This window comes from Lacerta agilis, chromosome 16, assembly GCF_009819535.1.
Source record: "Lacerta agilis isolate rLacAgi1 chromosome 16, rLacAgi1.pri, whole genome shotgun sequence".
Lineage (NCBI taxonomy): Eukaryota > Metazoa > Chordata > Lepidosauria > Squamata > Lacertidae > Lacerta > Lacerta agilis.
Genome location: NC_046327.1, coordinates 15420827 through 15436837, shown reverse-complemented (window position 1 = coordinate 15436837; position 16011 = coordinate 15420827).

Below are 16011 nucleotides of genomic sequence, written 5' to 3'. Positions count from 1 at the left end.
GAGAGAGAGAGAGATTGGTTTAACAAATATGAGACGAATATTTAGAGATGCTTTAAAAAAGGAACTGGTTCTGTATGATTTTTAATTATCCTTTCCAACTTAAAAAAAATGCTTTCTGGTGTGTCTGTAAACCAGGTGTCTGCACAAGTGACATTGGTTTGTGCTGAATAGCAATCTTGTTTATAAATGAATTCATACTTCAGTGCCCTTGCTGTTCTGCATAGTAGTGACACATCATTATGAAAGCCAATATTTCTTACCAATGTCCTGTTGTTTTTTTTAAAAAAAAAATCTGATACTTAAAAAGGTGTTTTAACCACATAAAGCTCCTTATCAATTTGTTACTATCTATTTCTTTTCTTCTCCTCTTCTTTTTTTTCCAAAGAGAAAGACTTTTCACTTGATGAAGTATTTAAGCAGAATAAATTGGAACCAGAATGACAGCCAATATGTTTCTTAAAGCATAAAAGAGAAAAACAACCAGAGGTCTTCCGAACTGCAAACCTTTCCTTCGTTGTTCACATCACTGTCTCATTGATTTTCATGGAACCTCAGCATATCCAACTATTTATTGTTCACCCAAAGGTCATAAGAGCATGCACAATTGTGCAGACCCCTTTCCTCTTGTTTTCCCTGTGGAGTGGTGCTGTAGCATATGGAAGACCTGTTCTTCATCAAAACATGCATCATTAAATGTCAGACAGAGACCCTAGTTGTTGGTTCCATTTCAGCTCCAGGTCTGCTTTAACAAAAGGGTCTCAAATGCACCAAGGTTTTGCTCTGATGAATACGGTAAACCTTAAAAATTTGTCCATTGCTTTCAGGCTTTACAAAATCACACCACTTGTATTATAGCTAACACCTTGTAAAACATTTTTGCAGAATTTCTATTTGATTTTGATCCCCCCCCCCATTCAGATGCTATAAGAATTTCTTTTTAGGTATAATTATAACACCAAGTCCTCGAGAAAGATAACCAGTGACTGTGGACACTTTGCCCACCACAGACCCATGGATAGCCAACACGTCCTCCAGATGTTGTTGGATTTCAAATCCCAGCTGAAGAGCTGTAGTCCAACAATATCTGAAGGGGACTGTGTTGGACACCCCTGTTGAATACTACCAATAAAAATACAATTAGCAAAACATGCTCCCCACCCCATTCTCGAAACCATGTTCCAATATATCTTGGAGAAGTAACATGCCTCAAAGCCCAACCAAGGGTTTTTCTCTAGATTGCTGTGTGTTTGTGTGAAAAATACATGGGACCTTAAAAACAACAACACAAAAAACCAAAATAAAACCCAAAGTTAACAGTAGCTGGTGGTGGGAAGAATCACCTCAGTGGCAGATCTTAATAGATTTATTAGGATTCTTGTTTGTTTGTCGCAACCTCATTTTGATTTTCAAAAAGAAAGCTCCATTTGGACACTTAAACTTGCATCATTGGATCAGGTTTCACTGAGATATATATATATATATATTTATCCCAATGTATGTTGCATCGGTTTAATATATCAGAGAAGCTGGATGGGCTCTGCCACTGTGCCCTCACTTCCTCCTCTCTCTCCTTCTGCTTAGTGGCAACAACTCCTACCATTGGGGGGGGGGGCTATTGCTGCAGTCTGTGGAGGCTACTCCACCAATGCTACTGGGGCACAGCCCTCCCAATGAGATTGTCAAACAATTATCCCCCAGATCTCAATGTCACATACCTTTTCTTTCCCAGACACATTTTACGTTTCTGTTTGAACTCAGGAGATTTCTATAAGACTCTTGTTCTGTGGCCAATCAGCTCTCTGCTCCACTCAACCAATCCTAATCCAAAAGCTATGGCAGAGTTCCCTTTCCATAATGGCCATGCCCAGTGCTATTTTTTTTTCCAGAAAAGGAGGTGCCAGAACTCAACACAAATTCCTCCCTTGTCCTCTTACGTATAATGGCAATGGTGCCCACCTGAGAGGTGCCAAAAATAAGTTCCAGTAAGTTCCGGCTGGGGAAAAAAAAGTCCTGGCCATGCCCCACCAGGTGAGCTGCTCCAGTCTCCCTGGGAAGATATGAAAGGCAGCTAAGAAGGTTATAAAATAAAATAAATAATTACTCCTTTATTAACCCACCCACCTTCCTGCTCCATTTTGAAGGTCAGGGTAGGATTTACAAGGGGATCCCCCTAGGCACTGAACAGACTGGACCTGGCTTATATCTAATAATATGCCAACATTATATGCTCTTGAACTCTTGTCTGCCCTTCTTCATTCCCCGCCCTCCCAAAGCAAATATAAACTGAATAAATGTAAACTAAAAAGCGCTGGCAGCCTCTTGTGAAATAATCAAGAAGTTCTTTTGAAACTTGGCACACCAAGTTGTACACAGCTGTGTCAACCTTCAAGCTCAAACCTCAAAATCAGCCCGAAGAGTATCTTTCAACCTAACTAGATGCCTACTTATAGTTTTATTTGGGCTTTGAAATAATCAAAGGTTTTGTTTGTTCCAATGTTCTGAGAAGATTAGCATAATCACTCTGCTTCCCTCTCAGCATGACTGGATAAAAGCTAGACTGTGAGCAAAAAGGGAAACTGTTATTGGGAGGGAAACTTCAGAAGTTGTAGTGAGAAAGGACTAGGAAAATGCAAGAGGGCCTGTTGATCTTCTACAGGGAATACTACATTAGTAGTCTCCTCGCGAATAAGAACAATGCTTACTTTTTGTTGGAAGTCTTAGGGTGCCAGACAGTTTGCATGTGCCTGCTGATGTGTCTGCATGAGAAATAGTGGAAAGAGTAAGGAACTTGCAGGCATACTACATTGCCCTTTCTTGTAGTGACCAGTGTTGAACTTCCATCTAGCGCTAGATTGATACTCTTAGGATGGCTGACCACACTTCCTACTTCCTTTCCTTCTTTGGATTTCCTCTGTTTGGATTTCTCTTCTCTTGAGGGGCAGGAGCAAGTATGATTTACTGGATCTCGACCTTAGTTAGACAGAACTGGGGATAGTTCCTGTCAACATGTATTTCCTCTAATAAACCCAAGATTCTTGTTTTGTTCTCAAATAATAGAGTCACATTGTGATTGTATCCAGGGGAAGCTGTGCTCCTCCAATAGGGATTTGGATACAGTTCAGCATTTCTCAGCATTCAACTCCAGTGCCAACAGTTTTTACCCAAAGAGGTAACCATTTCTCATCAGACATGTTGGTACTTTTTTCTGAGGTGTGAGATTTACAAATCTCAATGAACCGTTCAGCCAGTGTTCTCAAGACAGCCAATTGTTGGTTTCAGGAGGTTGTTCAGGCAATGAATCGCTCATGTCAAATTTTTATGTGACAAAGAATATGCCACCTTAAATGGAAACAGTTTTTTTGTTCTCGATCTTTTGTCTGCTGCTTTGTGATATGCTACTTGAAAGGAAATGACTGCTGTAGAATGGTTGCCTGTGTTTGTTGCGTGCTTTACTTGTCACAAGAATGAATGGTGCCTCTGAAGCCAAAATATCATTTGGGTGGGTGGGTGGGAAATAGCTGAATGTTTAAACGATGCTTGTCAAGATTCCTAGGCAAGCAGAGTGAACGCAGACAAGGGCTACAATTCTCAAATTCCGCAATGAAGACTGCCACTCCTAAGGGATAAATTATATATCTGAACAACTCCTCATCCGCTAACTGTAATCACGCAGAGTGATATTTTAGGCAGCCTCTGTATCGAAAACTCATCCTTGGTTTTGAAAGAGGGAAGTCGATTTTTTCAGACAGTTTTGGAAACGAACTGTTTATTTCAAAAATGCTTGCAATGCATTTCCAGATTCGTGTTATTTGCAGATCAGATGAGCCCAGTCCAAAGCCAAATCCTTTGATACCCCTGGCTGAATTAACAATAATGTAACTAGTCTGATTATATCTCAGAGTACCTGACCTGTGATCAGGCGTGCAAAATGCTTATCAAATATTAGTAATGCACATGCCAAATAATGCCTTGTTTTCTTTTCAGAAAGTGATAAATAGCCTCCTCTCCTCTACCAGCTTACTCATTTTTTATTTTTTATTTTGTGAGGGCTGCAGGCCAGAGCGGTGCTGTTGCAGCTTCTCTGTGGCTCTGTCTGAAGTCTGATACGGTAAAGTGCATTCAGTCATGTTTAAGAAAATTGGAGTCATGTAATGTTCAGCAGCAGCAGATGCCAGAATTTATTTAGGATGTGGGCTTGCATAATAGTATCTGAGTAGGAACAGTTGCAGGTAGGTAGCCGTGTTGGTCTGCCATAGTCAAAACAAAATAAAAAAATAAAAAATCTTTCCAGTAACACCTTAGAGACCAACTAAGTTTGTTCTTGGTATGAGCTTTTGTGTGCATGCACACTTCTTCAGATACACTGAAGATACACTGTTTCAGTGTATCTGAAGAAGTGTGCATGCACACGAAAGCTCATACCAACAATCTTAGTTGGTCTCTAAGGTGCTACTGGAATGATTTTTTTTATTTTTTATTTTGTTTTGAGTAGGAACAGTCTGCCTGAGCCGTGAGAACTTGAGAATTTCAGCACTGGTTTATTCATTTCAACATTTAAAGGACACTTTTCAGGATTATCAAGAATAACTGTAAAGGTCTGTGGACATTCAATGCTATATTGCAGGGGGAGTGTGTAGGACTGGGAACCTGTACCAGGTATGGAATGACTATCTCCACCCCTGATGATATGCATGCTTGCTTCCCCCATCCCCTGATGTTTCAACCTTCATTTACTGATGTACTGTTCAATATTGATGTATTGCACAATTCGAAGTGTTGGTGCTGAGCTTTCAAGCCCTAAATGGCCTCGGCCCAGTATACCTGAAGGAGCGTCTCCACCCCCATCATTCAGCCCGGACACAGGTCCAGCTCTGAGGGCCTTCTGGCAGTTCCCTCACTGCGAGAAGTGAAGTTACAGGGAACCAGGCAGAGGGTCTTCTCAGTGGTGGCGCCCGCCCTCTGGAATGCCCTCCCATCAGATGTCAAAGAAACAAAAAAACTACCTGACTTTTAGAAGAGATCTGAAGGCAGCCCTGTTTAAGGAAGTTTTAAATATTTAAAGTTTTATTCTGTTTTTAATGCTCTGTTGAAAGCCGCCCAGAGTGGCCGGGGAAACCCAGGCAGATGGGCGGGGTATGTATAAACAAACAAACAAACAAACAAACAAATAAATACAGTGGTGCCCCGCTAGACGAAAATAATTCATCCTGCGAAAATTTTTGTCTAGCGGGTTTTTCGTCGAGCGAAGCGGCAATGCAAGCCGCGCTTTCTCTAGACGTAAAAAAAAAAAAAAAGACGAAATTTTTTTGTCTTGCGAGGCAGCCCCATAGACTTTTTCATCTTGCGGGGCTGCCTTCCGCTAGACGAATGCCTTCGTCTAGCGAGTTTTTCGTCTAGCGAGGCATTCGTCTAGCGGGGCACCACTGTAAATAGCAAATGATTTCTCCCTGCAGACATTTGTATGAATTATGCTGTTGCCAGAAGTCAGGGGAAGTGCAATTCATTCTTCATTTCTGGATCAGCCCAGAACCTGCTAGGTAAAAAACCATTCCATAAATGCTTCTAGAAACTGTAGTTTTGGCCTGATTGTAGTAGGGGCAAAGCCCCCATTCTCCATTACAACATGGTCGATTATGGTTCATTACTGCAGGGGTGAGGAACATAATATTTTTTTTCAGAGAAGGCTGCATTCTGGGAAACCACATGCCAATGGTTGGTGCGGCCAGAGGTAAAAGTGGGTGGGACAGGGTTATCATTCTTACCTTTGCACAGGAGGCTACATTCTAGCTACACAAAATTCAGGGGTTTCTACACACACCTTGCTATCTCCCATCCATACAAGCGAGAAGCATTGCCACGGGTCATGGATGCATTCCAACCAGGCAAAAGCACTTGAGGATGGTGTGCAGCGTGGCTGGTGAAGGGTTTGGCCTAGGAAGATGGGTCTGTGGCTGGAAGAGGGGACATAGTCTAGAGAGATAGAGAGTCTCCAGGGCCGGATAGAAAGGTGTGGAGGCCCACACACATGAGGTTCCCCATGCAAGCATTACAGAATATCTTCATCTTGTCCTGTTATCCAGGTCCCCGAGAGCGTTGTCTCTTTGCAACAGGCTTGATGTACTGGATGACTCTATAAATACACCACCATTCATTACTTGAAATAGAGCTTGGGAAAATGGCTTCATTCAGTGGTCAGGTTCATTTTCTAATACCCATTCCATCATGAAAACAATGCTATTAATTGCAAGCTCCTTAAGGTTAGGCTACTTAGCCAGTTGATAGGCTCTGCCATTTTAGTCTCCCCAGATTCAAGGAAGTTAGATTTATTAGTATTGAAACAGGCTAGAAATTTATACCGAGGCCTGTTTATCGTACGCAATTTGAGTTTGAGTTTCCTGGTAATGAAACAAGATTGCTTCCATGCTGCACTGTGATTTTAATTAAAGTTTTACAGCCGGCGATGAACGAAAAGTGCCCACTGTCCGTTTGCAGGGGAGGAATTATCATGGCAAGGCAGTCAGCAGAGTTGAAATGACTTAGTCTCATCTGTATGTTTACATAGAGAAAATAGAAAGCTGCAGTATGTGTACAAATAAAATGCATTTTTTAAAAAATGTATCAAATCATGTATTTTGTGAATCCATGCATTATAGGTAGGGTCATATCCTTTAAACATTGCATATGATACTTTTTCCATAGTGAACTCACAAGTTGCCTATTGAATTCTTTGGCATGCACTGATGCTAGCAGTAGGTTCGGTTACTACAGCTAAAGAACAGCCATGCCAATAATCTGTTTCTCCCCAAAAATTTCAAAGCTGAAGTACAGGATATGCCTAGGAAAACTAAGCTGCCATTGTAGCACAGAATAGTCTGTCGTTTCTTTCAGGCATGCTTGAAGACAGTTCTGGAATAATGCATAAGAAGGACAGAACAAAGTCTTTAAGACCGTAAGTTTCTATTTTCTTCAACAGTTGTTTTTTTTAACCCTAGGGATGGGGGGAATTCAATTCAGTTTGCATTCAAAGGTGAACCTACCTAATTCACAGTTTTCTCAAGCAGTAAGTATACCAAAATATGAGCATGGTGGGGCGAGCTCCCGTTGCATTGTCCCAGCTCCTGCCAACCTAGCAGTTTGAAAGCATACCAGTGTGAGTAGATAAATAGGTACTACTGCGGTGGGAAGGGAAACAGCATTTCTATGTGCTCTGGCTTCCATCACAGTGTCCCATTGCACCAGAAGTGGTTTAGTCATGCTGGCCACATGACTCGGAAAACTGTCTGTGGACAAATGCCGGCTCCCTTGGACTGAAAATGGAGATGAGCACCACACACCTCATAGTTAAATTTGACTGGACTTAACCTTCCAGGGACCCTTTACCTTTACCTTACCTTTACCTTTTCCACTACTTATGCAAACCTTTGGATTGCTGGATCTAATATAAAGTCAAGCAGCACATTATCATCTATTTTTTTCCTTCCAAAATACGCACAGCTAGTCCAGATGTATTTTCCAAATTGTTCAAGAATAGCAGTTATAAATATGTATGGGCAATTCTCCCCTGTATCTTATGAAACATTTTAAGTATGCCAGGCCAATTTGTCTGAAACTATTACCAAATTCCAAGTGATTCACACAAGCCCCCGACCGCTGAGACAGGATGATCCTAGGCGTTAACTCTTCTACCAATATTTACACATAGAGTTTTTGCATCAGTGCTGCTGTTCACAAGTCTGGCTAGAGAGATGGACATTTTTATTCATTTCCATCTCAGGGGGTATATCACTTCTTGGTTTGTGCCGGTCACTATGCTCCATCCACACTGTGGGCAATGTCCCTTCCCTTTTCCCAACCCCTCATGGTCACCACCAGTGCTTTTTCTGTGGGGAATCAGGGAGACACATACCCAGTGCTTTTTTCTGGGGGGAATCAGAGAGACACATACCCCTAAACATTTTGTGAATCTAAGTTTGGCCTCATTGAGGGGTAGTATTTCAATATGAGTAGGGAAATGAGAGCACCCCTAAACATTTTTAAAGAAAAAAAGCACTGGTCACCACACACTCCTTCCCTTGACATTTTAAAGAATCCATTAGATTGACCCATAGATAGATAGATAGATAGATAGATAGATAGATAGATAGGTAGGTAGATAGGTAGATAGGTAGATAGATAGATAGATAGATAGATAGATAGATAGATAGATAGATAGCCAGGGGTGCTGGGGAACCTTTTTCAGGTCAAGGCAGTTGTCAGGAGTCCAGTCCCCAGCTTAATAACACAGGAAGCGTAGTTAATTAAAAAGGATGATTTATACCTGAAGGAGCATCTCTGCCCCCATCGTTCTGCCCGGACACTGAGGTCCAGTGCCAAGGGCCTTCTGGTGGTTCCCTCACTGCGAGAAGTCAAGTTACAGGGCACCAGGCAGAGGGCCTTTTCGGTAGTGGCACCCGCTCTGTGGAACACCCTCCCACCAGATGTCAAGGAGAAAACCAACTACCAGACTTTTAGAAGACATCTGAAAGCAGCCCTGTTTAGGGAAGCTTTTAATGTTTAATAGATTATTGTATTTTAACATTCTGTTGGAAGCTGCCCAGAGTTGCTGGGGAAATCCAGCCAAATGGGCAGGGTATAAATAAATTGTTGTTGTTGCTGCTGCTGCTGCTGCTGCTGCTGCTGCTGTCAAAACAAACAGATAGCTCCAGACAGCTTTAACACAGCCTCCACCCTATCAATCAAGATGACCCTTCTGAAGACTGCTTCCGGTGTGCCCAGAAGCAACTGAACTTTCGGTTCATACGCCTTTTGTTTTGCTTCCTATCTTGCAGCCCTCGGACTGAGTGGTTCAGCTCCCTCCTCTTCCCCATTTTCTGAGAGGCTGTCTCTTAACTCTTTCCCGCCTGTTTGTGCTTCCAGCGAGCTTTGGCTGCGTTCTAGCTTGCTCCCCATCATTCCCTTATCAGCCGGCATTCCAAGGGGCGGGGCAGTTGGCACTAGTCAATACTCATCCTGTCTGGCAGTTAACCCGCTCTGTTCTTGGCTGCTTTCTTCAGTTGGCAGCAACCTTTCCCTGGGAGCTGGCTGCAAACCTTCCCTGGGAGCTGGCTCAATGGCGCTCACCTGAGAGGTGGTGGTACTGAATTCTTGTGAGTTCCAACTGAAAACAAAGCAAATGACTTCATTTCCTTTCTGGGCAACCTTCCAGAGGTCACATGGCTGTGATGGGTGAGGCCAGAGGCAAAAGTGGGTGAAGCAACAAATGTAACTTTTACCTTATTCACAGTAGGATGGCCTCTTTAGGAGAATCATGTAGTATAATGTAAGAAATAAAATCAAACTCTAGTAGGTTTGCTTGGTTGAGGAAAAGCTGAACATATTATAGGGGGAAAGAAACTTTAATTCATTTAATTAATATTTCACCACCACCCCTCATTTTTCCAAGCAAGCTCCTTTATGTATACACTGGATTTTAAAAATCTTTTCACATGCAGCAGCATGAATAATGTTGTTCGTTATATGCAGGCAAGCTGTCAAATATATGCATTTCCCCTTAAGAGTTCATTAACGGGTAAAATGAAATATCTGCTGTACTTGTCCCTGCATAACGACTCCCGGGTTCCTTCAAATTCTTAAGCTGCCCTACGAGGCTGCAAGATAGTTTTCTGATACTTTGAGAACTCCTGAATAATATTTATGAGGTGCTTCTTTTGGCTAAGCAGAGACAATGGCAGTGGGAGCGGTGGCAGGGAGAACAATCCTAGATCCAGCTTGACAGTGTCACTTCAGGCTTCAGTAGTGAGGTAGAGGGGAGCTTGAGCTGATGAAACATCTCATGCCCAGTAACAAAGCATCAAAGTAATAAATGAGCTTGGCAGCAGGGCCGGGAAGCCAGGACAAACAACACCCCAGCTTTTTTGACCTAATGAATCTCAACTTCTAAATTAAATTAACTCAACAAGAGGTGCACACCTAGAAAGCCAGCAGGGGTTGTTGGAGCTATCCAGTGTCATATACCAAATGAAACATATGTGACTATCAACTTGCTGGTCACAAATCATGTGTGGGTGCTCAGTGCAATGAACTCCAGGCACTCAGGGAACAAGCTCACTCCCTTGAGGTAAAGCTACCTGAACTGAAGAAGCAAAGAGAGGCAGAAAAGTTGGCGAATGAGGGCTGCAAGGACATAATGGTGGTATCCCACTCACAGGGTGATAGCTCCTCTGCTGTCACAAAGAACGAAGGTCTTGGGAAAGGAAGGTGTCACTCTGGAGGAACCCAGTCCTTGAGACCGAGAATCCTTTTGAGCTGAGAATCATCCTATGTGAGGCTCTTGGAAGTGGACAATTCAGTTATCAGGGACAAAAATAATTGGAGTTACAGGTAGGTAGCCATGTTGGTTTGCCATAGTAAAAAATAAATAAATAAAAATCCTTCCAGTAGCACTTTAGAGACCAACTAAGTTTGTTCTTGGTATGAGCTTTTGTGTGCATGCACACTTCTTCAGATACCTTCAGCTCATACCAAAATGCACACAAAAGCTCATACCAAGAACAAACTTAGTTGGTCTCTAAGGTGCTACTGGGAGGATTTTTTTTTATTTTTTTTAAAAAATAATTGGGTAAGCATCTGTTGGGGCAAAGGTTGTGGCTATCAGGTGTTTATTTGGATAGCCTTATAGGAAGAGATTGGGAAGCATCAGTGATTGTGGTCCATGTTGGCACCAATGATAAGAATAAATCCAGTCATGTGGTCCTGGGAGCAAGGTTGCTAAGTAGGAGACTTTTTCTGAAATACTACCTATTCCATATAGAGGTTCAACTAGACAGGTTTAAGCTGGGGAGTAATTTTATAAGTGAGCTGTTCTGGCAATGAGTTGAAGTCTTAGGGTGTATATCCCCCCAAATAAAATAAAATAAATAATAGTGGTAATTAGGGGAGCAGCTCCCTTTCTACCATGGTCAGATTATGCAGGTGGTCTAGCTGGCTTGAAAGCCAAATATTCACTCAGGATGATGGATGCTGTGAACATGGCAAGGAAAGAATGGATGGAGGAGGATTTGGAGGGAATGCAGGTTCCGAGAGCAGGATGGATGCAGAATGGACTGTAGCATGGGCACACTGGCGAGTTTCTTCTCTCTAGTGTTCACACGGTGCCCTGATCTCACGTCACCCTGCCCTGACACATCCCAGTAAGTGACAATGCTGCTGGGAGGCTGACTCTGTGATAATGCCACAACCACCCAGTCATTCCTGAAGGCAAAAATTCCCCAGAAGATAGCACAATCAGGTTCAAATAATTGTCTCTGGTTTGTTGACCTATCTTGTCAGCAACATCAGCATCTCTCACCCTTCCCTGCATGCCACTCTACATAACCAGGAACTCCAAATCTACAACTTAATTTTAAGGGATTTATTTTGGTGATAATCATACTTTTGCATGGTGGTGCTTTTCAATACTGTGTTAGTTGTGAGTTGTTGTTGCTGCAGCTGCCAAATCAAACCTAAGTCAACTGTCTCCCATAAGTTTAAATGCCGGCACTAACACATTCATATCCACACAGACCAGTTCATCTCTATTTCAGAAGAAACTAAATTATTATAGTTGTACAGAAGAACTTGGTTATTTGAGCATATTCTCTTTAAATGTAAGCCATTTAAACTTTCCTTCTGTGAGCATATTATTAAAATAAAATTCTATCTGGTTTAAGATACCATTTTTAGATATAAATGACATTTATGTCCCACTTCTAAGCCTTGGCAATTCATTTTTAATTCACTTTCTTAGGAATGTGAAGATGTGAAATGTAAGCTATTAACTATTTTTTTATTTTTTTAACAAAAGGTTTACTATTCTTCATTCAATAAGAGCGCGGGGGGGGATCAATAGAAATGTTAATTTAATTTTCTTTAAGCACTTTCATAAGGAAACTGTTCAAAAGTATATCGAGTTAAACATATGCCTAACAAGTAAAGGAATAAATGTCTCCTGTAGATGTAAGAATCTTGATAAGTTGCAAAGTAATTTGTCTTTATTGTTCAGAGGGCACTTTGATGGACACTGAAGACTATTCTGGAATGTCATTACTTAGGCATAAGGAGAGGAAAAGGATGATAATATTGAAGATTTTATGTGCAGGCAATACCAATTCCTTACTTGATGGAAAATAATATTTCTTAAGCTATGTTGCCTGTGGCCAGTTATTGAATACTGAACACAGTATGTGAGAAGAACAATGAGGTAGCCTTTATGATGTAGTCAAGTTTTATATCTACTCAGAATTTCTCCATGCGTACAGTTTAGAGGAGGGAGAGGGATCACGTCATGAGCCATCGCTCTGACATGAACACATCATTTGCCCATCTGGATCCAGTGGCTGATCCTTCCTTTCTCCACAAATTAATAGATTTGGGTGTACCACTTGAACATGGTATCCAACCGCCTTTCCCCCACCCCATCACACACCCAGATCTGTCTGGTGAAAACTTCACCCAAGCAGAATCACAGAAGGGCTGGGTGGCCAGGTACAAAAGGGGAACCACCCATAATTCTACTTTCCTTCTTTATGCAGCACCCACCCATTTGTGGGCTGTGCAAGTTGGCCTTTGGGGGGCTGAGTTGGAATTTTATGGGGCATCCTTGATGGATTTATTGGATCCTCCTTTTTGCCTACGCCACAGTGCCTGCAATTCTAATTGGCTGTTGTTTAACTCCTTGATTTGCTACTCTTCTTGACTGGCATTCAATGGAAGCAGGTGAGTGATAAGATAAGAAACCACATGTGATTCTTGGGATCAGAGGCATAGGTCTGGTACTGGGGAGAGAAATCAGTTTATATTTTTATTTAAGCAATCTCCCCCCCCCATAGGATGTTTAATCAAGAGATAGATAGATAGATAGATAGATAGATAGATAGATAGATAGATAGATAGATAGATGATAGATAGATAGATATCAGTTTATGCAGGTAGTTTAACTGTGGCACACCTTTAAGAAAACATATGTATTGTGGGGTATGTGCATTATGGAGCATTAAGCTGCTCCAAAGACAAGCGACAAAGGAACAATAAAATCAAATCATACTTTCCAGCATCCCTCAGATGAAAACAGGGACATTTCTCATTCCCCACCAACTGACCCTCCTCAACCCCCCCATTCCCCCCCCACAGAACATTTCCTATCAGAAGATGAGCGAGTGCCACCACAGTTGCACCAATGGGACACATCACACACACCAGCAACTGTCTTGACAACAACAACAACAACAACAACAACAACATATTATTATTATTATTATTATTATTATTATTATTATTATTATTATTATTATTTGTATGCCACTCATTTGACTGGGTTGCCCCAGCAACTTTGGGCAGCTTCCAGCAAATTAAAGCAACAAACACAGTGAAACGTCAAACATTAAAAACTTCCCTATACAGGAGGGTGTTCCACAAGGCAGGTGTGACTACCAAGAAGGCCCCCTGCCTGGTTCCCTGTAACCTCACTTCTTACAATTAGGGAACCACCAGAAGACCCTTGGGGCTGGGTAGAATTATAGCACTGGGTCAACGCATAAATCTCAACATGTGGTCCCCATCCTATCTGAAACCATACCGGAGCCTGCTTAAGCTTTGCAAATGTGCTAGCACTTTTATTGCTGCACCACTAGGTTAGGAGGGCTAACCAACGGGGGTGTGCACATGATGATTGATAGGCAACGCCTGTATGTTTTAAAAAAGATAATAAAGAAGTAATCCTGCACGGTTTTCAAATTTGTTTTCAGTAAAGGGAGAGTGCAATCCATTTATGGCATTTTTTTAAAAGGTAGAAATAAAGCAATAAAATCCCGAGTCTCCTAATAAACAGAGAGCATAAAACTCTCTTGTGGGCTGAAGTGCTGCCTATAAGCATTTTGAGGAAATTTCATTGCATTCTTCATATCCTTAACTTTAAATGACTGCTCCGGTTCACGTTACTGAAAATGGTCACAAGACATTTAAATACCGGTACATCCCAGGAGGTGTGTGTTGGGGTGTGTGTGTATGGATCACATTTGTGCAATTCAAAAATAAAGCCATTTGCAGCTTGTCTAGTCTCTGTGCAAGTGCACCTGCATTATGATCTGTCTGCTGTTTTGTTGCAAACATTTTGCATGTCGAGGTCCCCAAACCACCCCTCATATGAAATACACTTCACCCAGAAATTTAAGTTTAAGGTTTTTGGCATAATTTTGGCCACAACTTTATTAAAATACAAAATATGTGAGTGGTTGCTTAGGCATTGGTTCAGACTACCTGTCCCACTGGGGACAGAACTGACATCCACCCGCCTATGGAAGTCAGTAAAGGGGAAACACTTTGGGGAGAGAATGGGAGCCTGGGGTCTGGCCCTCGCCTCTCCCCTAATGCTCCCAGGGGCTCTTGCGTGGGCCCTGGCACCCGACAAGGGGATACGGACAAAGCATGGCAAGCCCCTGGATTCCTTTAACAGAATTCCCCACACAGCAGCAGCATTGGAGGGGCAGCCACAGCCAACCCTGCCCCTCCACCAACCAATTAATAACCAATGCCTAACCGCCAACCTTACAAGTTGTGACTAATTGCTACGCAGTAGGCGAAAACCAAATGGCACCAGCCAATCAGCCAAATGGAAAAATTCCTACCAGGCCCCTGCCCCCAAAGCAGATGACCCCATGACAGGCACAGCAAGGTCATACACAGAAGCCTAATAATAGGGAGGGGGGCGGGTGATCTGATGCACGCAGCAAAGAGATATATCACGCTGCGAGCCAAGCAATAGTCGCTGGGCTGTCCATCAACAATTGCAACATAGAAATCTCCCCAACGACACCCAGAGCCCAATCACAGCAGTGGCCATCTATACAATCCCGCCCAGCAACAGAGGGGTGACTTGCTGGCCCCCACCGCAACACGTGCTCTCCATGAAGGAGAACCCGCTTTGCAACATTTTCCTGTCATCATCCATGCATGCTTTAAGTCTGATCACAATGCATATGTCCAAACACCTGCATAAATATAGAGACTGTGCCCCTAAATAAATTAAATTCCATATATCTGTTGACCAGCCTCTCAGTTCGTGCCAAGTTTCTTTTCAAAGCTGTGATTGCCTCCTTTGTATGATAGCCTTTCCTTCTCTCCTCATTCATACAAGGACATAGATTTTACACATCAGGATCAAGCAAGAGCATCATGTGTAAATCTTGGTAGCAGCAGCAACATTATTGGAAGGAAAGGAATATGTGGCAATTGGGCGAAGCGTGCCTCATTCTGGGACTGCTACATTTTGTGCCATTCAAGTGAATTAAGGGCAGAGGAAAGTGCGATTGGAAGCTTTTAGAGAAATGGTGATGAGCCTCCCTCTGTCCCAGATGCTGTTGGACTCCAACTGCCATCAACCTCAGCTAAAATCAATGTCCTGAATATATATTTTTTAAATCTTCAACCAAGCCACCTGAGTACTGTATAACAAATATCAAATATTTGGTATAGCCAATTGCTCATGAAGACCCACTAAGAGTCCATTTCCCAGGTCCCTTCCAGCCAGATTGTCCCCATTTTGCAAGAGTTTTATGTGAAACTTTCAGACTCTCCAAGTGTCCCTGTTTTCCAGGGACGGTCCCAGATTTGTCTGACAAGGCCCTGGGCCCCGTAGTTCCCTAATAAATACACACGGACACAATGATTTAGGTTAATGGGGGGAAAATGGGCCACAATTTTATTGGTTACAGATGTGAGTGGTTTGGCTTAGGCATTGGGTGGAACCAGACTATATTCCGACTCCTGCCCTTCTGCAGGGAGTCACACTAAGGGTGACTAACCAGTAAGTGGAGCCTTATGACATACGTCAAATCAGGGCACCCCCCCCCCCCAGGATTCCTGGTGGGTCGTGGCATGGCCCTAGCCCACAACCAGGCTTCGGACAGGATCCACACCCCTGGATCCATTTAACAGGATACCTTTATCCAGGAGGGGCAGGTGGAGGCAACTACCTCC